General features: G+C 43.4%; 1 pseudogene; it reads right to left on the bottom strand.

Annotated features, from left to right (window-relative positions):
- Positions 1-12,436: 12,436 nt before the first annotated feature.
- LOC112635108 lies at positions 12,437-13,112 on the bottom strand (annotated as a pseudogene).
- Positions 13,113-25,087: the final 11,975 nt, after the last annotated feature.

Below are 25,087 nucleotides of genomic sequence, written 5' to 3' on the forward strand. Positions count from 1 at the left end.
GTTCTTCTTCACAGGGCAACAGGAAGAAGAATGAGAGTCAAGTGAAGCGGCAAGCTCCTTATAAAACTATCAGATCTCATGAGAACTTACTATCACAACAAGAGCATGGGGGAAACTGCCACCATGATTCAATTATATCCCACCGAGTCCCTTACACAACATGTGGGGACTATGGGAATTAAAATTCAAGATGAGATTTGGGTGGGGACACGGCCAAACCATATAATTCTGCCCCTGGACCCTCCCAAATCTCCAGTCCTCACATTTCTTTCTTTTTTTTTTTTTTTTTTTTTTGAGATGGAGTCTCACTCTGTCGCCAGGATGGATTGCACTGGCACAATCTTGGCTCACTGCAACCTCTACCTCCTGAGTTCAAGCCATTCTCCTGCCTTATCCTCCCAAGTAACTGGGACTACAGGCACATGCCACCACGCCTGGCTAATTATTGTATTTTTTGTAGAGATGGGGTTTCACCATGTTGTCCAGGCTAGTCTCAAACTCCTGACCTCAGGTGATCTGCCCGCCTCAGCCTCCCGAATTCTGGGATTACAGGCATGAGCCACCACACCTGGCCGATGATAAACCTTTGAAAGCTAAAAAGCAAAGAGATGATTGCAGACTAACTCAAAAGAACTGAGAAAGCTGAATTATGTGGCAACAGTAGAGAAAAATTGAAAACAGAAATGATTATATCGTAGAATCACGAACAGATACAGGTCTTCTACCCGCTCTCATGCTGTTGGATGACTGTTTCTCTCTAGTTTCAGCAGCAGTTGGAGTCTGTGGACTGGGAAACATCAAGTACAGGTGAGGGCTTTGGTACCAAACAAAAATGGAGGTTTACACAATCATATGCTCGCTGATTGCTACGCCCCCGCCTCCTGCCCCACAGCCTTCATCAATCATTTAGTGCCCAAACCATGTCAGCCAAATCTTTACCCTCTAGGCAGGGGATTGTCACACTTTTCTCTGAGAAATCTAAGCAGCCCAAGAGGAAAGAAGACAAACTGATATTTAAGATTACCCAACAAATAAATGGCCCTAAAGTAAACTCAGAAATGCAAGAGCTCTCCATATACTCCAAACTTCCAATGAGCTTTAGTCCTTCACTCTTCATCGAAAGAAACCAAAAATTACCAGAACTCTAAAGTAAGCCTGTATCATGCAAGACAAAGAGCACACAGCAGATAAGGCACCTTGGAGAAACAGAATACTATGTGGATGAAAGAAAACTAATTCATGTTCAGTGAAAGCTTCTCATAAAAGACCAGGTGTGGGCTGGGCGTGGTGGCTCACTCCTCTAATTCCACCATGTTCAGAGGCCGAGGCAGGCGGATCACGAGGTCAAGAGATTGAGACCATCCTGTCTAACATGGTGAAACCCCGTCTCTACTAAAAATACAAAAATTAGCTGGGTGTGGTTGTGCATGCCTTTAGTCCTAGCTACTCAGGAGGCTGAGGCAGGAGAATCGCTTGAACCTGGGAGGTGGAGGTTGCAGTGAGCCGAGATGGCGCCACTGCACTCCAGCCTGGGCGACAGAGTGAGACTCCCTCTCAAAAAAATAAATAAATAAAAGACCAGGCCTGGTGGCTTACACCGGTAATCCCAGCACTTTGGGAGGCGGAGGCGGGCAGATCACTTGAGGTCAGGAGTTTGAGATCAGCCTGGCCAACATGGTGAAACCCCGTCGGAGTGAGACTCTGTCTCAAAAAAAAAAAAAGGAAAGCTTCTCATAAAAGAGCAGCAAAGAAATCTGTTATGGTTAAAACACAACAAATGAATAACAATAAAGAGCAAGCTTAGTTCATTAGAAATGTGCCAGGCAAGGGAAGCAGTGAGCAAATGAAGTCAGTCAAATGGACGCGGAATTTGAGTTTTATGAAGTTTCATGGGGGAGGAGTTAGCCAAAGGATGCTTTTAGGGCGGGGATAACAAGAGTAGGGGGAGGGGCAGGAAGGAAGGGTAGAGTTAGGGCAGGAAAGAATTGGTCAGAAGTTGCAAAGTTGAGTCACTGACTGTGTTGATAGGCTAGGCAAGGCTGTCTGTGAAAAAGTCTGTGGTTTTATGTTTCCTGAACACCTGGGTCCAAGCTGAGCTGTTGCTGAAGTAGTTTATCTGTTTTGCAAATTGTGGTTTCTGTGCTGTTTTTCAAGTTGTGGTTTCTGTAGTTTTCCATTTCTCAGTCTTGAGAAAGATAAGATAAGAAAAGATACTGCATTCTTAAAACAACAACAAGGTGTTATTTTGTAAAAAGAGGAACATTCACAGAACAAAGAAAAAATTTTAGAAGTTGAAGACATAAGAAATGAACATTTTAATGAAGAATTGAAATAAAATTGAGGAAATTACACAGAAAGCATGGCAAAAAGACAAGGAGATAGGAAATGAGAGAAAAAAGGTAAGAAAATTAATGAAATTTATGAAGTTCAGCAGCCAAATAATAGAATTTCCAGGAAGAGTGAAACAGAGGGGAAGAAATCAACAATGAAATAGTTCAGGCTGGGCATGGTGGCTCATGCCTGAAATCCTAGCACTTTGGGAGGCCGAGGCGGGCGGATTGCCTGAGCTCAGGAGTTCAAGATCAGCCTGGGCAACACAGTGAAAACCCACCTCTACTAAAATACAAAAAATTAGCTGGGTGTGGTGGTGCACACCTGTAGTCCCAGCTACTTGGGAGGCTGAGGCAGAAGAATTGCTTGAACCCAGGAGGTGGAGGTTGCAGTGAGCTGAGATTGTGCCACTGCACTCCAGCCTGGGCAACAAGGCAAGACTCTGTCTCCAAAAAAAAAAAAAGAAATAGTTCAAGAAACACACTCAGAATAGAAGGATCAAATTGAAAGTGTCCATCATAATAGATTAAAATTGTCCTGCACCAAAGTGTATAATTGTGAAATGTAAAATATCTGGGACAAACAGAAGATTCTCAGGCTTCCAGAAGGGGTAGGGAGGTGGCACAAAAGGGTGGTAGGGGAGTCGGAATTGCTGTGGATTTCTCAGCAGCAACAGAGGCATAAGAAAATGAACAAACTAAAAGAGGAAGGTGTGGCTTTCTTTTCCTCTGGGACACAGAAGGTCGTCCTTCCTACCTACTGGCAGCCCTCAGGGGCAACCCCTTGCCCAGCACCAAGGACATCAAGAAGATCCTGTACAATATAGGCAACAAGGCCAATGACAACCAGTGCAGCAAGATCATCTGTGAACTGAATGGAAAAGACATTAAAGGCGCCATTGCCCAGGGTATTGGCAAGTTGCCAGTGTGCGCTCCCACAGGGCTGTGGTTGTCTCTGCTGCCCCGGCTCTGTAGCTCCTGCTGCTGGCACTGCCCCTACTACAAAGGAGAAGAAACATGAGAAGAGGGAGTCCCAATAGTCACATGATGACATGAGATTTGACTTCCTGCTCCCCTGCCAATTCCCCTGGAAAGAAAGAAAGAAGGGAGGAAGGGAGGGAGCAAAAGTGGGAGGGGAAGGGGAGTGGGGGAGGGGAGGTGAGGGGAAGGGGAGTGGGGGAGGGGAGGTGAGGGGAAGGGGAGTGGGGGAGGGGAGGCGAGGGGAAGGGATAGAGGAAACAGGAGAGATGCAAAGTAATGGTGAAGGAGAATCACAGGATCAGAAACAGCCGGTGTAGAAAGCAACTGATCCAGATTGGGAGAGATGTAACTCAAAAGACAGGCATGTTGGGGATTTATGTTCCACCATTTGAAAAGATAAAGCCATTCTTAGCCCGTGGTCATACAAAAACAGGCTGCAGGTCAGTTTTCTGACCCCTGATCTAGTCAATAAAAAAGAAACAGGCTGAACTGACACTAATTTCTGGAAAGAAGGAAGGAAGGAGGGAAGAAGGCAGGAAGGAAAAAAAAGAAGAAAGGGGCCAGGCGTGGTGTCTCACCCTTGTAATCCCAGCACTTTGAAAGGCCAAGGCGGGTTGATCACATGAGGTCAGGAGTTTGAGACCAACCTGGGTAACATGGTGAAACCCCATCTCTACTAAAAATACAAAAATTAACCGGGCATGGTAGTGCACCCCTGTAGTCCCAACTACTCGAGAGGCTGAGGCAGGAGAAACACATGAACCTAGGAGTCAGAGGTTGCAGTGAGCCTGGATGGTACCACTGCACTCCAGCCTGGGTGACAGCAAGACTCCGTCTCAAAAAAAGAAAAAAAAAAAAGAAGTAAGGGAAGAAGGGAGAAGGAAAGAAAGAAAGAGGCTAGGTAGAAGGCGTGACCCTGGTATTGATAAAGAGATAGGGGAGTGGTCAAAGGTATTTCTCTACATCATACTGTAAGGGAAATTCCTGGGTGAGCCCACAGAAACGACAGGTTAATCCAAATTATAAACTGAGTAATCTCATTATAGAGCCTCTGCATACATCCAGGATACCTAGTTATTCAGTGGTCTTCCTGGCCAGATTGCAAAAGCTTTCGCTGCTCTGGGTCTTCCTCACTGTAGTCCCTGTCATCAGGGTTTCCATAGCACTCAACTCATTCTCCAAGCTTTGACTCCAGTATTCTTCAGCATACACCATTAATCATGTTCCCTCTGCCTTGACATGGTGCTTGGCACTGTGACACTTGACACAATGTTAAGTGCCTTGACACATATTGCTACTGCCCAAATAAGACTTACTTCAAGTAGATATACATTAGATATCTGCTGGAAAAATGAAGAAGAGTAAGACAGCAACCGTCCCTTCCCTTCGGGAATTCTCTTCAAGAACAAGGATTTTCTCCATATAACAAGAATGTGATTGCAAATTAGCTTCACAAAAAGAGTACTTTGGCAGAGCTCTAATCTCCACTGGCCTCTCCAAAAAGCCACAAATAAAATAGCCTTTGATATAGACAATAAATTATAAATATCAGTAGAAGCTTCCTTAGAATCTATCTTGATGATAGACACTGACTTTTTTATTTTTATGTTATTTCCATTGCATTATGTGACAAAATATTTCACATTAATCTAACCATCAGTCTGCTTTCTTATCACTATATGCAGTATTTGCCTTTTCTAAAATTTTATAAATGTGGAATGATATAGTATAATCTTTTGTGTCTGGCTCCTTGTATTTAGCATAATGCTTTTTTCTTTTCTTCTTTTCTTTTTTTTTTTTGAGACAATCCCGCTCTTTCACCTAGGCTGGAGTGCACTGGCGTGATCTTAGCTCACTGGAACCTCTGCCTCCCATGTTCAAGCAATTCTTGCGCCTCTGCCTCCAGAGTAGCTGGGATTACAGGTGCCCACCACCATGCCTGGCTAATTTTTGTATTTTCGGTAAAGTGAAATAAAAACATGTATTTCACCATGTTGGCCAGGCTGGTCTCAAACTGCTGACCTCAAGTGATCCACCCTACTCGGCATCCCAAAGTGCTGGGATTATAAGTGTAAGCCACCACACCCAGCTCTAGTCAGCATAATGCTTTTGAGATTCATACATGTTGTGATGTGTATTGGTAGGTTTTTTGTTTGTTTGTTTCTATTTTGTTTTGGCTCACAAACAGAAAAATCTAAAGTAGCTCTTTTTGGTAAGTAGTTTTGCATTGTATGGATGTAAAACAGTTTATCCATTCACCAGTTGGTTGTTTCCGGTTGGGAGATACATACTATGAAAAAAACTCCAATGAACAGTTGCATACAAGTCTTTGTGTGGACATGTTGTCATTTCTTTTGGGGAAGTATGTAACAACTGAATTGCTGGGTCATGTGGTAACTCTGTCTTTCACATAATCAGAAACCACCAAACTGTTTTCAAAGTATTCATACCACTATGGTTTATGTCCCCTCCAAAACTCATGTTGGAATTTAATTACCATTGTGACTCTATTAAGAGGTGGGACCAGGCTAGGCATAGTGGCTCACATCTGTAATCCCAGAACTTTAGGGGGCCAAAGTGAGAGGATTGCTTGAGGACAGGAGTTCAAGACCAGCCTGGTCAATGTAGTAAGACCCCATCTGTACAAAACATTTAAAAATTAGACAGACATGGTGGCACACACCTGTGGTCCTAGCTACTTAGGAGGCTGAGATGGGAGGATTCCTTGAACTCAGGAGGTCAAGGCTGCAGTGAGCCATGATCATGCCACTGCACCCCAGCCTGGGCAACAGAGCAAGACCTTGACTCTAAAAAAAAAAAAAGGAGGTGAGAATTTTAAGAGACAGCCCTCATGCCCTCATGAATGGATTAATCTTTTCATGAATTAACAGATTAGTGGGGTTACAGTGGGAAGGAATAAGTTATCTCAAGAGTGGGTTTGTGATAAAAGCCAGCCTTGCACTCTTCTTATCCTGTGATGCCTTCACATGTTATGACACAGCAAGGAGGCACCTGAAGATGCAGCTCCTTGTCCTTGAATCCAAGAACTTCCCAGTTTCCAGAACTTTATCAAATACATTTTGGCTGGATGTGGTGGCTCACGCTGGTAATCCCAACACTCTGGGAGACCAAGGTGGGTAGATCACTTGAGATCAGAAGTTCAAGACCAGCCTGGCCAAATGGTGAAACGCTGTCTCTACTAAAAATACAAAATTTAGCCAGGCATGGTGGTGCCTGTAGTCCCAGCTACTTGGGAGGCTGAGGCAGAAGAATCCCTTGAACCCAGGAGGTGGAGGTTGCAGTGAACTGAGATTGCGCCACTGCACTCTAGCCTGGGTGACAGAGTAAGACCCCCCTCTCTAAATAAATAACTAACTAACTAAATAAATAAATAAATAAATTTTGTTTTATTATAATTTACCCACTCTGGGGTATTCTACGATAGCATCAGAAAATGGACTAAGGAATACCATTTTCATTCTTACCGGCAATGTTCCTGATGCTCCAAATTCTCTTCCACACCTGATATTGTTAGTCTTTTTAGTTTGAGTCATTTTAGTGGTATGAAATATAGTTTATTATTATTATTATATTTCCATAAGTTATTGAGGTACAGGTGGTATTTGGGGGTGTGAAGTATATTTCCTTATGGTTTTAATTCACATTTCGCCAGTGACCAAGTGATGCTGAGCATCATTTCATGTTGTTTTTTTGCCATTCATATAACTTATTTGGTAAAATGTATGTTCACATTTCTCTCTTGTTGTTCATCATTCTTGCCAGATTTTGCGTATTCTTTTAAAAGAACTGTTTTGTTCCTTTTACTTTGGATTTATTTTCTGTTTTTCTGACTTATTATAAATGATTACTTAATAATATGTCTTTTAAGTTTATACATTTCTTTCTTGTTTGTTTTTGCTTTTGTTTGAGACAGAGTCTCACTCTGTTGCCCAGGCTGGAGTGCAGTAGCCTGATCTCAGCTCACTGCAAGCTCCGCCTCCCGGGTTCAAGCGATTCTCCTGCCTCAGCCTCCCGAGTAGCTGGGATTACAGGCACCTGCCACCACACCCAGCTAACTTTTGTATTTTTTAGTAGAGATGGGGTTTTTCCATGTTGGCCATGCTGGTCTCGAACTCCTGACCTCAGGTGATCCACCCACCTCGGCCTCCCAGAGTGCTGGGATTACAGGTGTAAGCCACTGTGCCTGGCCAAGTTTATACATTTCTTTCTACACACTACTTAGCTTATTTTTTTTTTTTAAATTGAGAGGGAGTCTCGCTCTTTCGCCCAGGCTAGATTGCAGTGGAGCCATCTCTGCTCACTGCAAGCTCTACTTCTGCAAGCTCCGCCTCCCAGGTTCATGCCATTCTCCTACCTGAGCCTCCCAAGTAACTGGGACTACAGGCGCCCGCCACCACACGTGGCTAATTTTTTGTCTTTTTAGTAGAGACAGGGTTTCACCGTGTGAGCCGGGATGGTCTCAATCTCCTGACCTCATGATCTGCCTGCCTCGGCCTCCCAAAGCGCTGAGATTACAGGCGTGAGCCACCGTGCTGGCTGTCATCTTGTAATACTTATTATTACGTTTAAAACGTTTAATTTGTGTCTTTCTTATTTCCTAGCACATAAAGGAAAATTTTTAGCTATTTTTTTTTGTCTTATTTGTAGCTTAATAGCATTAAACATAGGCATATCTTATTTTATTGCATTTCACTTTATCATGCTTCCTAGATTGTATTTTTTTACAAATCGAAGGTTTGTAGCAACCTTGTGTTGAGCAAGTATATCAGTGACATTTTTCCAACAGCATGTGCTCACTTGTGTGTCTCTGTGTCAGCATTTTTTACTGATAAACTATTTTAAAAATAAGATATATTTTAAAACTAAGGTATATTTTTAGACATAATGCCATTGCACACTAAATAGACTACATTATAGTTTAAAAATAACTTTATGTACTAGGAAACCAAAAAAATTTGTGTGACTTACTTTACTGTGATATTTGCTTTATTGCAATGATCTGGGACTGAACCTACAATGTCTCTCACATGTGCCTATAGTCGGAGAGTGTCCGCATTTAATTCTGTCAATTTTCTTGAGATTTGATTTACAGCCAATCTGTCTTCAACTAATAAAAATTTTATGTGTGCTTAAAGAGAATGTGATTTTTGCAGTTGTTAGTACAGTGTTCTATGCTTTTGCCGTAGTAAATATGGTAAATCATGTATATCAGATCTACTTGATGAACATTTTCTGTCAATTATTAATTTTCAAATCCTCCAATATGATTGAATATAAATTCATCTGTTTCTTCTTCTTTTTGTTTTTTTTGGAGATAGAGTCTCACTCTGTTGCCAGGCTGGAGTGCAGTGGTGCGATCTCGGTTCACCACAACCTCCGCTTCCCGAGTTCAAGCGATTCTCCTGCCTTAACCTTTTGAGTAGCTGGGATCACAGGCATCTGCCACCACGCCCAGCTAATTTTGTATTTTTAGTAGATACGGGGTTTCCCCATGTTTGTCAGACTGGTCTCGAGCTCCCGACCTCAGGTGATCCGCCTGCCTCAGCCTCCCAAAGTGTTGGGATTACAAACGTGAGCCACCATACCCAGCCTGTTTCTTCTTGTGATGTTTTTGCTTTATATGTTTTTTTCAGTCTATGTTTATATGTTTACAACCTATGTCTATATGTTTTAACCTATGTATATATGTTAATAAACCATGTATGTATGTTAATAAACCTATGTGCATATGTTTCAGTCTATGTACATAGGTATGTTCTATGTACATAGAAAAGAAACCCACATACAGACATAAAATGATGAAATTTCAGAACAATGTCAAAGAACGATTATAAAAGAGCAGAAGAGAAAGGAAATTATCTTTTTTTTTTTCTTTTTGAGACAGTCTTATTCTGTCGCCCAGGCTGGAATGCAATGGCCAGATCTCGGCTCACTGCAACCTCCGCCTACTGGGTTCCAGTGATTCTCCCTGCCTCAGCCTCCCAAGTAACTGGGATTACAGGCATGCACCACGATGCCCGGGTAAGTTTTGTATTTTTTGTACAGATGGGGTTTCACCAAGTTGGCCAGGCTGGTCTTGAACTCCTGACCTCATGATCTGCCTGCCTTGGCCTCCCAAAGTACTGGGATTACAGGCGTGAGCCACCTCGCCCAGCCCTAAAATTTTTTTTAATGAAGACAAAATAAAATTGTTTTCAGACAAATAAAACTCACTCTTTTGCCAGCAAACCCTTACTATAGGAAAATCTAAAAAATATATTTTAGCTAGAAGGAAACTGATCCTAAATGAAGCTACAAGAAGAAACAACATGTAAAAAGACTTCGGGTAAGTATAAAATATTAACTATAAAACAATGATAATGTTTAGTCATGTTTAAATTTGAAAGAAAAAAGATAATATTAAAATATATGACAGGTCTGTGTTCTGGAGGAGATAAAGAAATAGCTTAACTTTATAATTTAAGTAATCACAATGCAGCTTATAGGGTAACAACAACAAAAAATTCAACCCAAAAAACAAAAAGCAAGAAAAGCACCTCAAACCCGAATAGCGTGTTTAACTTCCAAACTAGCAAGGAAGAATATAATTAATACCCAAAAAAAGTCAAAAAAAAAAAAAAAAAAAAAAAAGGAAGGCCAGGCATGGTGGCTCATGCCTGTAATCTGAGCACTTTGAGAGTCCGAGGCTGGCAGATCACTTGAGGACAGGAGTTTGAGACCAGCCTGGCCAATATGGCAAAATCCCATCTTTACTAAAAATACAAAAATTAGCTGGGAATGGTGGTACACGCCTGTAATCCCAGCTACTCAGGAGGCTGAGGCGGGAGGATCACTTGAGCCAGGAGGTGGAGGTTGCAGTGAGCTGAGATCACACCATTGCCCTCCAGGCTGGGCAACAGAGCGAGACTCTCTCAAAAAAAATAAGAATGGGAGGTGAAAGATACTATAAACTAGGGCAATAGATTTTTTGAGACTAATTTCATTAAAGGTGAATAAACTAAATGCCTTAGTAGTTGTCTCAGTCAGTTTGGGCTGCTGTAACAAATATATCATAGGTGGAGTACTTAAGTAACAGAAATTTATTTCTCACAGTTACAGAGACTGGCCGTTTTGGGTTTTTTTTTCTGTTTCTTTTTCTTTTTTAGAAACGGGTCTTACTGTCACCCAGGCTGGAGTGCAAGTGGCATGATCATAGCTCATGTCAGCCTTGAACTCCTGGGCTCAAGTGATCCTCCCACCTCAGCCTCCTAGTAGCTGGGACTACAGGCACACACCACTGCAACCAGCTAATTTTAAAACCTTTTTTTTTTTTTGAGACAGAGTCTTGCTCTGTCACCCAGGCTGGAGTGCAGCGGCAAGATCTTGGCTCACTGAGACCTCCACCTCCCGGGTTCAAGCGATTCTCCTGCCTCAGCCTCCCAAGTAGATGGGACTACAGGTGCATGCCATCACTCCAGGCTAATTTTTGTATTTTTAGTAGAGACAGGGTTTCACTATATTAACCAGGCTGGTCTCTAATTCCTGACCTCATGATCCCCCCACCTCAGCCTCCCAAAGTGGTGGGATTACAGGTGTGAGCTACCCCACCGAGTCTTAAAACTTTTTTTGTAGAGACGGGGTTTCACTATAGCCCAGGCTGGCCTCAAACTCTTAGCCTCAAGTGATTCTCTTGCCTTGGCCTCCTAAAGTGCTGGTATTTCAGGCACGAGTCACTACACCTAACTGAGTGTAGGTGTTTGAGATCAGGGTGTCAGCATGATTGCCTGCTTGGTTAGGGCCTTCTTCCTAGCTTTGTGGGTGGCCATCCTCTTGCTGTGTCCTCACATGATGGAGGGAGGAGGGCTGAAGAGAAAGTCGCTGTGTCTCTTCTTACAAGGCCTTTAATCCCATCATGAGGGCTTCACCCCCATGACCGAATTATCTCATAATACCACCACCTTAGGGTTTAAGATTTCAATCTATGAATTTGGCAGGGGACACAAAGGATCAGTTTACAGCAGTAAAAACAAAGATAGATTGAACATTTTAAATGCATTTTACAGGCTACTTGAAAGACTTTAGCAGTCTTAGACCTCCACTTAGGTATTAGTCGTCTTAGTCTTTCAACCTTAGGAAGGTTGAAAATAAATAATAGCCAAAAAAGAATAGAATAGGGCCGGGCGCAGTGGCTCACACCTGTAATCCCAGCACTTTGGGAGGTTGAGGCAGGCAGATCACCTGAGGTCAGGAGTTTGAGACCAGCCTGGCCAACATGGTGAATCCCCATCTCTACCAGAAATACAAAAAATTAGCCAGTTATGGAGGCAGGCGCCTTTAATCCCAGCTACATGGGAGGCTGAGGCAGAAGAATCACTTGAACCCGGGAGGAAGAAGTTGTAGTGAGCCAAGATCGTGCCACTGCACTCCAGCCTGGGTGACAGAGCAAGACTCCGTCTCAGGGAAAAACAAAAAAAATAGAATAGAAAGTAAGCAGGCTGGGCGCGGTGGCTCACCCCTGTAATCCTAGCACTTTGGGAGCCAAGGTGAGTGGATCACAAGGTCTGGAGTTCAAGACCAGTCTGGCCAACATAATGAAATCCCATCTCTACTAAAAATACAAAAAATTAGCAAGGTGTGGTGGTGTGCGCCTGTAAAAAGCTACTCAAGAGGCTGAGGCAGGAGAATCTCATGAACCCGGGAGCCCGGGGGGACAGTGGGAGAAGCTGTCTGAAAGAAAAACAAACAAAAAAAGAAGTAAGTAGATGGAAAAGACATGCCAAACCAAAGGAAAAAAAAAAGCCAGCATAGCTATATTAAAATCAGAAAACAATATAGTTTAAGACAAATTGCATTATTAGAAACAATCAGGGCCACTATGACAGCAGTAAGTGAGAGAAGAACATAAGACAGTTACTGCACCCTTATTACTTTATAATTCAATCATGAAAACATGGTGGTATATGTTATTGTAATTCACATCTGATAACTATTGAGGTTGCAGGTTTTTTTAATGCTTATTAGACTTCTTCAATTTCTTACCTGAATTGTCTCTTTTATTCTTTTCCCACCCACCACCCACCCCCACAAATAGGACTTTTTCTTTGTCACTATTAGAAGTCTAAACTCTAAATAGATTCTTGGACTGACAACTCACAGCCATCAGCTCGTTCAACTTTACCACCTGTTTTGTTCCCAGTGGCTTTTCCAGAACTAACTTCACCTTGAAGTTCCGTGAGTTTTCCTAATTTAAACTTGGGCTGCTTCTGCATTTTTACTTTTCTAATGAAGACATCATGAAGAGCATAAATAGATTGGCAAGCCTTTTCTATGACTTTTCCAGTGCTGTTTGGAATCAATTTATTGACCACTTCTTTCAAGTCATTTTTCTGCACCTCTCAGGTCATGATTTCCATCATCTTCTTCCAGATCTGGTGGACCTGTTGGTGCTGAGCATAAGAAGTCTTCCATATCTGAATGTTGCATTTTTTAGTAAAACCAACACAGAACAGATGAAGCAAGTAACCACTGGAAGTCTTGACATTGACATGAGCTTCAATCATGGTCTGCCATTTTTTCACCACGGAATACATTTTGTCATGGGTAAGATTCATGCCATGAAAGTTAGTTCAGCGGTTTTTGCCCTAAAAATCTTCAGTAATCAGCTTGAATTTTCTAAATGTTAACTTCATCATTTGGCAAATCAGCAAGACTGACTTCAAATACACAACCCTTGAGACCGTCTGATGCAATTTTGGTTCCTTGGGTCCTGGTGACTAGCATCTTTCCAATATTTCTTTTTTTTTTGAGACGGAGTCTCACTCTGTCGCCCAGGCTGGAGTGCAGTGGCACGATCTTGGCTCACTGCAGCCTCCACCTCCTGGGTTCAAGCTATTCTTCCGCCTTAACCACCCGAGTAGCTGGGACTACAGGCGCCCACACCACACCCAGCTAGTTGTTTTTTTTTTTTTGAGACAGAGTCTCACCTGTTGCCCAGGCTGGAGTGCAATGGTGCAATCTTGGCTCACTGCAACCTCTGCCTCCTGGGTTCAAGTGATTATCCTGCCTCAGCTTCTTGAGTAGCTGGGATTACAGGCGTGTACCACCACACTCGACTAATTTTTGTATTTTCAGTAGAGACGGGGTTTCACCACGTTGGTCAGGCTGGTCTCAAACTCCTGACCTTGTGATCTGCCTGCCTGGGCCTCCCAAAGTGCTGGGATTACAGGTGTGAGCCACTATCCCCAGCCCCCAATATTTCTTATATTGAATATAGCAGGTGCTTTTACATCACACTAATCTTTCTTAGGAAATGGATCAACCACTTTCTTCTTGGCTCCCTTTCTGCCACCTTTGGTGATTGTTCTCGCCAGCCACTATGGTGCTACTCAGGCAGCCAAAAGGGCTCTTTCATTTTCTTTATTATCTCTCATTAGCATGATTGTCAAAGAAAAATAAGAATGGAGGCCATTGATAAGATACACCCCAAAGCCAATCACCCATAACCAAGTAACCAAACTTTAAGTCATCCCTATTTCCCCCAAAGCCTAGCTCTAATCATAAAACATAAAACATAAGCTTTACATTCTTATCAGCATGAATCAGTAAAATTAAATCAATCAGCTCTAGACAAATCAGCTTGAACTCACAGAAATATTAATGTATAACAGCCAATCCTGACACAGGTCAAAATATTCCTCCTTTATGCTCTATAAACTGCTGTAACTCCTGTAAAATGGGCTTCTTACCACTTGGTTTGACATCTCCAGGATCTTGTTCTATACCTGATCTGACTTTATTTTTGACATAGCCAAATTTTGTTCAAATGGCTTTTTCCTTCTTCTTTTTTTTTTCTTTTGTCCCGTATCTGCCTTCTTCTTCCTCTCTCACTCCTCTTCTCTCTCTCTTTCTCCTTTTTTATTCATTTTTCTCTCTCTCATGAGCAAAGGGATAAAAATAAAACTATTGAGATAAAATATTTTTCAAGGCTTTAAGTTGGTATCATTTATTTCAGTAAACCCTTACCAGCATTAATCTTTTTTAAAAAAGAAAAATGTATCTCAATATTTCAATCTGCATTTCTATGATTACTTGAAAGATTGAACATTTCCTCATTTTTCAAGACATTTGCATTTCCTCCTTTGTGGACTGTTGTCTCACGCCCTTTGCACATGTATCTAATGACATCTTTGCTTATTTTTATCTGCCTCTGTAAGAGGAGGCGTCTACCTCTCAATATCTGAAATTAAAAGGATAAATATTTATGACTTACTTATTAAAGGAAAACTATATTCATCAGGCATAATATCCTTAAGGAAAACAAACTCCTGATCTTATGAGGTTTGTGGGAAGCATTTGTCTAGTGGTTGTTGACAGAGCAGGAGCATCACCATCTTGGACAAACACTGCCATTTTAAGTTCCCCTTGATTAAAAACCACCTAAATCCAGCTCCCAAAACATCAGCCTAATGGCTAATGTCAGCATGACCATAAACCACAAATGACATCTCCAACCAGAAACATTTCAACCCCGAGATAAACCCCCCTCCAACCAGCAACATGCCAGCCCTGAGATAAACCCCCCTCTGACCAGAAACATCACAACCCCACAATAAAACTCTCCTCCACCCAGAAACATTCCAAACCTGCGATAAGCTCTCCCTTCCTAAACCCTTAAATACTCTTAGTCTATAAGAGAGAAGGCTCCTGACCTAAACCAGCCAGAATCCCCTCTCAGGTTTATTCTCCAAAATAAACCTGTCTTTGACTGTTGAGCTGCTTTTCATGTTTCTGTCTTCTTTTTTCAACCCTTACATTTGGTGTCAAAACCTGGAATCGGTGTTGGGGGCAGAGGCTCTCTTGCAACCTAGGAAGCACTGGGCAATGGCAGCTCGTCCCAGGATAACTCCTGGCTCCTAAGGGCCTCTGGCCACCTGCCTTGTCTTTTCTCTCTCTTCACTTTTCAAGCAATTTGCATGAGGAGGACAACTAATCTGAAGGGGACTCTGAGGCTTGGGCTGGGGCTACTCTCCAGTGGGTTCTCAAAACCCTCAGGTCTCAGGAATCCACCTCCAACCACCTGCAACAGGTATTTCGCTCTCTAGCCCTTGTCCCCTCTTCCTCCCTCTTCTCTCTCTCTCTCTTTCTCTCTCTCTCTCTGTCTCGCTCACATGGCTCCAGTCTGGGCGACCCTCTGCCAGTTCTAACCAGAACACCCAACATCAGACACTAATCCAGCCAACTGATAAGATTTGCCTTCCCTGACTTTCTTGCAGTACCCAGGAAAGTCAGGTCTGCCGTTCCAGTGCTCAGAGGACCAGTGGGACTAAGTTGGAAGAAATCTTGGGGATGCCCAGTCTCCTCAGTTTTACCCTTCTCTTTGTAAAGAGGATTCTGGGTCTCTGTCTTTTGTCTGCGGAGGCCTAGAACAAAAACAGGCACCCTTGGCTTCCTCTTACCAGTCTACATGGTGCCAAACAATCTCACATTCCTACATCCTCCCCACTGGGGTGTCTCCTTCACAACCTTGCCAAACTTGGCTTACAGGGATACCTAAAGCCAAAATATTTAGTTTTTAATTGCATCACAGCCTGATCCCAGTACAAATCAGATAAAGACAGGCGATGGCCCAAAAACAGCACTTTTGACTTTCAAATTCTCAGGGACCTTGACACCTTTATCACCAGGAATGGCAAATGGCAAGAGGTTCCCTATACTCAGGCTTTCTTCTACCTTAAATCCCAACCCTCCCCACATCAAGCTTGCAACCCTCCCCACATCAAGCTTGCAACCCTCCCCACGTCAAGCTTGCAACCCTCACGAAATCCTTCTTCTTAATGAAAACCCTCCCCAGCTCTCTCCTTTCTCCGAAACCCCTTCCTCCAAAACCCCTTTTGATCCTGCAGATGAACCCCCTCTGTACTCTCAGCCCCCTGCATCTGTTCCTTGCTTGTCCACCCCTTTGGCCCCTCCTGCCCCAAGCCTTTAGCCCCAAACCCCGCCCCTCCTCCTGCTCCACCCATTACCCATTCAAAAACTACTCCAACCACTCAAACCATATCTGCCATTCTCCCTCTCCAGTAAGTGGCTGGGGCTGAAGGCATTGCTCATGTTCATGTCCGTTTCTCCATGTCTGACTTGTCACAGATCGAACAGCACCTGGATCTTTCTCTGAAAATCCATCTCATTATTGCAGGGAATTCATGAACATAATCTAATCCTTTAATTTAACTTGGCATGACATTTATATCATTCTAACCTCCACCCTCATTCCTGACGAAAAATAGCACATCCAGCATTCAGCTGAAACACACGCAGATGAACTCCATAATCAAGCCCCTATACAAAATCCAGTAGCCAATGATGCAGTCCCCCATGGAGACCCAGATTGGACTTACCAACAGGGAGACAATGGCATCAGGTGAAGAGACCGCATGATTACCTGTCTTCTCGTAGGCATGGACAAAAATGCCCATAAGGCAGTTAGTGATGAAAAACTCAGAAATTACACAAGAGCTCCAGGAAAATCCTGCCCTTTTCTTATCATGCCTCACTGAAGCTATGCTAAAATATACCCATTTGGACCCAGAATCTAAAGAAGGTCAAACTTTTCTCCACCTCCAGTTTGTTTCCCAATATGCCCCAGATAGCCAGAAAAAATTACAAAAATTAGAGGAGGGTCCCCAGACACCCCAGCAGGACCTCCTAAATTTGGCCTTCTGTATCTTCAACAACAAAGATGAGGAACACAAATTTAAAAAGAAATATCTCCATTTAAAATACCAGATGCTAGCCTCTGTTGTCCAAAAGTCAAATTACACAAAGCCTCCTAATAACCCAAAAGGAAACTCCCTCACCTCTTGGGGAGTCAGTTTCCAATGTGGCAACCCTGGACACTGGGCAAAGACTTGTCCTAACCCCTGGCCTCCCACCAAACCTTGCCCAACTTGTGGTCTTTGGGGACACAGGAAGATGGACTGCCCCCAATGGGGACACCTTCCCTATTCAGGTGTGGCTCATAATAAAGTTCACCAACCATCACAGGATCTCTTCACTGTTGGTGCTGACAACTGATGACTGAGGATCCCTGGGATCCTTCACCCTTATGTCTAATGAGTCTATGGAACCCAGGGTAATTGGGACAGTATCCAGTACGATTATTGCCTTTCTTTTCAATACTGGGACAAGTCTATCTGTATTAACTGAATATCAAGACCCATTAGGATATTCATCCATTTCTGTTGTTGGCATGAAGGGCATACAAGAAACCCCATAAAACACACTGCCTCTATACTACTCATTTCAGGGAGTCACCCTCACTCACTCTTTCTCGGTCATTCCTCATTGTCCCACTCCTTTACTAGAAAGGGACATCCTACACAAACTGGGAAGAATCATTCATTTATCAACCTACACCAAAGCCACCCTTATTTATTATTATATCAAGAACAGAACCCCTTCTCACACACTCCACATCAAACAGACTTAAATCCCAGATTCCTCAGCCATGTAAATCCCATAGTATGGAACACCAACTCCCCCATTGCAGCTACCCACCACTCTGCAATCCATTTCACTGAAGGATCCTAAGCACTAAATAGTGGTCCCACAATATCCCCTCAACTCTAATGGATTATGGGGACTCAAGCCCATCATCTCCCAAGTTTTGGCTGCCAGTATTTTAATCCCCACCCATTCTCCCCCCAATACTCCTATTCTCCCTTAAAAAACTGGATGGCTCCTATAGACTGGTTCAGGATTTGTGACAAATCAACTCTACTATTGTTCCTGTTTGTCCTGCTGTCCCAAAGCTCTACACCCTAGTGTCATGAATTCCTCCCAGCACTAGCCATTTCTCTGTATTAGACCTCAAAGATGCCTTTTTTACTATCCCTCTACATCCCTGTTCTCAAAACCTTTTTGGTTTCACTTGGACTCACCCTGACACAGGCTACTCCCAACAACTCACCTGGACTGTCCTCCTCCAGGGGTTTAGGGGCAGCCCTCACTATTTTGGTCAGGTACTTCAATTGGACCTCTCCCAACTACCTCTACAACCTAGCATTTTGTTTTAATATGTTGACTATTTACTTATTTGCAGCCTGTCTCTAGAACATTGTATTCAAAACGCCACCAGGTTTTTAAATTTTTTGGCTGAATGTGGGTACCAGGTACCCAAAAGGAAGGCCCAATTAACTTCTCCAAAAGTTTTATATCTAGGATTAATCATAAATACAAATACCCAAGAAATTCTGCTGACATGAAAGCAAGCTATTCAACAAATTCCATTTCCTAAAACAAAAAGGGACTTATTTCTTTCCTCGGATTAGTGGGATATTTCTGATTATGGGAAACAAATTTTGCCATTATCTCTAAATCTCTTTATGAACACACAAAAGGAAATTTTTTTTTTTTGGATGTAGTCTCGCTCTGTCACCCAGGATGGAGTGCAGTGGCGCAATCTCGGCTCACTGCAAGCTCTGCCTCCTGGGTTCACGCCATTCTCCTGCCTCCTGAGTAGTTGGGACTACAGGCGCCTGCCACCACGCCAGGCTAATTTTTTGTGTGTGTATTTTTAGTAGAGATGGGGCTTCACCATGTTAGCCAGGATGGTCTCAATCTTCTGACCTCGTGATCCACCTGCCTCAGCCTCCCAAAGTGCTGGGATTACTGGCATAAACCACTGTGCCCAGCCCTACAAAATCTTGATCAACCACTCACTCCCAACCCAGACCTTTATCATATTTTGTCTCACCTAAAACGTGCTTTATTACAGGCCCCTGCTTTAGGCCTTCCAAACCCCCTCAGACCTTTTCACCTATATTTACACAGTTCTCATAATCAGGCCCTTGGACTGTTAGACCAACCCATGGGAGATTCCCTCCAACTAGTGGCATATTTTTCAAAACAACTAGACCCCATTTTAAAAAACTGGCCCCTTGGCTTAAAAACTTTGGCCACAGCCTCTTTAATTATCCTTGAGGCACAAAAACTCACATTCTACGAACCCCTCTAGGTATTTTCTTCTCACAGTCTACAAGATATGCTCAGCCATAAGATGCTCACTTCCATCTCATCCTCTCACATGCAAGCCCTACATTCAACCCTCTTTCAACCCTCTATTTCTCTTCACAGATGCTCCCCCACTAATTCTGCTACTCTTTTACCTTCAACACCAATTTTGAACCCCGACTAACACTCATGCTTCTTTCACCATGTTCTCTCACCTTACTTCCACTAACACAAAGGGAGCCCCAGACTGATGGCAGTGCATCAAAAAATCCTCCCCTCCAGACAGGATATGCCATCATTGGGGGATATTTCCAATTATGGATAGCAAATTTTACCATTTATCATGATGATATCCACTCTCTCCCACCAAGAAGAGTTGTAGAGGTTGCCCCCCTTGCTTTTGGGCACATCCTCCCAACAAGCAGAATTAGTTGCCCTAATAAGAGCACTAATCCTAGCAAAAAAAAAAAAAAAAATACAAGTTAATATATACACCGACTCTAAATATGCCTATAAAATCATCCATTCCAATGCCCAAATTTGGAGCAAGCTGGGCTATCTCATGACTAAGGGAACTCCTATCATTAATGGAAAACAAATCCATCATCTACTAAAGGCAGCTCTACTTCCAGAAAAGGATGTAGTTATCCATGGCAAAGGACATCAGTCAGATAAAAGCCATATTTCTTTTTTTTTTTTTTTTTTTTTTTTTTTTGAGACGGAGTCTCGCTCTGTAGCCCAGGCTGGAGTGCAGTGGCCGGATCTCAGCTCACTGCAGGCTCCGCCTCCCGGGTTCACGCCATTCTCCGGCCTCAGCCTCCCGAGTAGCTGGGACTACAGGCGCCCGCCATCTCGCCCGGCTATTTTTTGTATTTCTTAGTAGAGACGGGGTTTCACTGTGTTCGCCAGGATGGTCTCGATCTCCTGACCTCGTGATCCGCCCATCTCGGCCTCCCAAAGTGCTGGGATTACAGGCTTGAGCCACCGCGCCCGGCCAAAAGCCATATTTCTTTAGGGAACTGTGAGGCTGACTATTGGGCACACCTCAACCAATCATCCAATTCCTATTTCCCCTCACACAACATTTCCCCTCCTTTTATCCAGAACACCAAATACAACAACTAGTCGTGGTGGGGGCACAATTCAAACCCCCATACTGTTCATACAAAACAAATTAGTCCTACCTGACTCTGAAAACACAAGTATTTTACAGGACACCCACAACCTCTTCTACACTAGCCATTCCCCTCTACAACATTTCTTAAGTTTCTACATACATAAAACCCCAGATAAAAAGGAACAGTTGAAAGCCATTTCCCATTAATGCTCTATTTGCCAGAAAGCTTCACCCGACTCTGACACTAGACCCCCTTCTTTCCCAACCCATCAAGCGAGGCGACACCTTCCAAGACAGGACTGGCAAATTGATTTTACCCATTTGCCCCCAGTAAAAAAGTTTGATTTCTTTTGGTTCTGGTTGATACCTTTTCAGGATGGGTTGAAAGAGCTTCTCTGTCACCTCCAAATTAATAACAGAAATCATCCCCAGGTTCAGGGTGCCTCTTTCTCTTCAATCTGATAATGGTCCTGAATTCACTTCTGAAATTACTCAAACACTTGCACAAGCCCTGCAAATCACCTGGAAGCTATGCATTCCCTACTGACCTCAATCTTAGAGAAAGGGTGAAAAAACGAATGGCATTCTAAAAAACACCCTCACCAGGTACTCACTCCAGACACATAAAGACTGGGTTACTCTTTTACCTTTGGCCCTTCTAAAATTTGGTGCTCCCACATAAACCTTCAATGCCCAGCTCCTTTGAACTCATGTGTGGGAGACCACTCGACCCTTTTGCTCCACCTCAGGGTCAAGCCCCTCCTCTACCAACCCCTCTCATTTCCACTCTTCCTTTTTTTTTTTTTTTCTTTGAGACCCAGTCTTGCTCTGTCACCCAGTCTGGAGTGCAGTGGCATGATCTCGGCTCACTGCAAGCTCCGTTTCCTGGGTTCACACCATTCTCTTGCATCAGTCTCCTGAGTAGCTGGGACTACAGGTGCCCGCCACCATGCCTGGCTAATTTTTTGTATTTTTAGTAGAGACAGGGTTTCACTGTGTTAGCCAGGATGGTTGCAATCTCCTGACCTTGTGATCCACCCGCCTCGGCCTCCCAAAGTGCTGGTAATACAGGCGTGAGCCATCGTGCCTGGCCTTGTTTGCCTTCTTCTACAAACCATCTGCCATTTCATTTAGGAATATGCTGATGAATACCTGCCACAACCCATTGCCGACTCCTCTAATTGCTTCCTACAGCCAGGAGACTAGGTTCTGGTAAAAGATCCCAGTCCTACCCTCAATCCTCCCCTCACACTTAAATGGAATGGGTCTTACCAGATCATCTTTTTTTTTTTTTTTTGAGATGGAGTCTCGCTCTGTCCCCCAGGCTGGAGTGCAGTGGTGTGATCTCTGCTCACTGCAAGCTCCACCTCCCGGGTTCACCCTTCTTCTGCTTCAGCCTCCTGGGTAGCTGGGACCACAGGCACCTGCCACCAGGCCCAGCTAATTTTTTGTATTTTTAGTAGAGACGGGGTTTCACCGTGTTAGTCAGGATGGTCTCAATCTCCTGACCTCATGATCCCCCCCGCCTCAGCCTCCCAAAGTGCTGGGATTACAGAAGTGAGCCACTGCGCCCGCCCTTACCAGATCATCTTTACTACACCCACCGAAGCAGGGAAAAAAAAAACCAAAAAACACAAGTTTCTTGTAATAGCCTAACTCACTCTGAGGCCCCGCAATAGGCAGGGCTCTGGCAGGGCTTTGACACCACTGTCTGCAGAGCCAGGGCTTTCAAGGGATGGGCCCCAGAGCCTCTCCCTCCCATCTTGGAGCATGGGTGAGAAAAACAAGTTTTTCTCCTCTTTCAGCTTCCCCTTTCCCCCTTGCCATTCTCATAATTATTTTGCAAAGTTTTGTAAGTTCCTGTTTTTCCTTCTGTGCAAGGTCACAAGATATGTTTAAGTTGCACAACCTGTCACTGTTTCACAAACTGCCTTCGTTCTGCTTCTGTAAACCTGCTTGCCCGCCCTACAGGTTTTGCGCCATCAAACGGGCCAACCCCTTTTTGGATGCAGGTATAGCTAACTCCCTTTTGGATACATGTATAAAAGTCAAGCCCTGTCTTTGTTCAGGGCTCGGCCTTTACATATTAATCCTCTGGGCTGGTACACACCTAATAAATCCTCCTGTCCCACCCATTGGTCTCTCCTGTCCCTTGATCCCTGCAACACCACAGGAGCAAAACTCCAGGGACTCCTCAGCTGGTTTCATTATACCTCTCTCAAGAAAACAGACTTCTCTTCACTACATACCAAAACAACCAAATCTAAAACCCCTTCAGCTTTCTCTTATGTCTCCACAGAACCCACTTCCCTTTGCCTCACCAAATCCTGGAGGAAATGGAAGAGAAATTTAAATAAGCTGCTATGTCTCTTTCTCTCTCTCAAACTTTCATCGCTTCCCAACTAACCTTGTTACAGACTTTTACTGGTACCATTACGAAACTCCCATTATCCATCCTGATCATCTCCTTACTATTCTATGGGACTTATGGCTTCAAGGAACTTTCCAGGACTTTACTCCTACTCAAATAACTTTTTCCTCCTTTTGCTTGTTTCTTTCAATATAAATTCTGTAATCACATCAACCTCACCAATACAACCACTCCTCACTGCTCTCAAACAGGAACGCTCTATAAGCCTTACATAATCCTTCTTGCAGCAAGCTAACTCTTCCTTTGCTCCAGAATCCTGGATGTGCTTATCACTGTCTTCCTCAGCTTATACAGCCCTTCCTACACCCTTTCATGACCTTTTAACAGAAAACATAACCATAATCTATAAACTCCAAAAAGGAGCTTCCTTTTTTGAAAGAGCTGACACCCTGGTAGGTGATTATCCCACTTCCAGGGCCAATCAAGCCAACAAATCATTTCAAAGCTATTACAATTCCCTACAATGCCTCAAGCCCCAAGGCCCTCCCATTGAAGGCCCATAACTAAACACAAAGCGCCCTTTTACAACAAGCCTCACTTTGCTTTTCAGCCTCTGAAGGAAATTTCCCTGTAGGGTCCTTAACACCTAACCAATGCACTATCATTGTTAAACACCCCTCTGACCATCACAGTAACCAAGTTGACTATCACATATCACCTGACGCAAATGGAGCATTTCTACAACTGGCTCATTTTACAGCTTCTCCCTCAACCAATGTCTCTGGCCTAATTTGTGCTGTCCCTAGTGCCTACCTTTATCCAAGGCTCAATATCAATGGTGCAAATCTGATTATATTAAATGTATAAAGAATAACTCATCCTATATCTCTACTGTAGTGGATGCCTCTCTGGCCTCCTCCTTGTCCACCTGGAATAATGAACCACAAGAAAGAAAAAACACTTCATCTTTAATTCACTTGTTTTCTTTCCATATCTCTGCCTATATTTACAACAAAGGCTTATTATTATTATTATTATTATTATTATTATTATTATTATTTTGAGATGGAGTCTCACTCTGTTGCCCAGGCTGGAGTGCAGTGGCACGACCTTGGCTCACTGCAACCTCCACCTCCCGGGTTCAAGCAATTCTCCTTCCTCAGCCTCCCAAATAGCTGGGACTACAGGCGTGTGCCACCACACCCAGCTTTTTTTTTTTTTTTTTGTATTTTTGGTAGAGATAGAGTTCCACCATGTTGGCCAGGATGGTCTTGATCTCTTGACCTTGTGATCTGCCTGCCTCAGCCTCCCAAAGTGCTGGGATTACAGGTGTGAGCCACCACACCCAGCCAAGGCTTATTATTCTTATATGGAACCAATACATATCTTTGTCTCCCCACCAACTGTACCGGAACATGTACTCTAGTTTATCTTTCTCCCTGCATTGTACTAGTTCCTCCTGGTCAACCTTTGCCCATTCCATCTGCCCAATATGTTAGGAAGAGGAGAGCAATCCATGTAATTCCCTTGATATATAACCTCCAGATATATATATATCCCTTGGGTATAACCTCCAGACTTAGATTGGGAGCAGGCAGATTGGCCACCTCCTTAACACACTTTAAAGCTCTTTCAACAGAACTACAGGGTTCTTTAGAAGATATAGCCCAAAGCTTTATAAGAGTCCAAGACCAACTAGACTGCTTGGCTGGAGTAATCCTCCAAAATAGATGGGAACTAGATCTTATGGCTGAAAAAGGAGATCTTAAATGGCCTCTGCCATTTGGGTGAGGAATGTTGCTTCTACCTCAACCAATCAGGCCTAGTAAGAGATGCTAATGAAAAACTTACAGAAAGGGCTAAAAGACTAAGGGAATACCAAAATAGCCAAATAGATTGTTGGTTTGGGAACAAAATCACAACATGAGTCATCCCATTTCTGGGCCCTCTCCTAATGATGTGCCTAGGACTAATGTTTTTACCCTGCCTAATTAACCTTTTTCAAAGATTTTTAACTGACAAGATCATGGCCATTTCACAGACAACTACCCTAAAACATCCACAGATGGCATTATTCCTACAGTCAATCTGAGATGAAAGAACTTTCTGCACTCCTCCCCTTAGCAAGACGTAGGCAGAAAGAACACACTGCCCCTTGTCCTTTTATAACTATAGGATCTAGATTGACAGAGCGAGAGCATCACCATCTTGGAAAAACACCGCCATTTTAAGTTCCCCTTGATTAAAAAATGCCTAAATCCAGCCCCAAAAACATCACCC

The sequence above is a fragment of the Theropithecus gelada genome, chromosome 11, assembly GCF_003255815.1.
Source record: "Theropithecus gelada isolate Dixy chromosome 11, Tgel_1.0, whole genome shotgun sequence".
NCBI classification, from domain to species: Eukaryota; Metazoa; Chordata; class Mammalia; order Primates; family Cercopithecidae; genus Theropithecus; species Theropithecus gelada.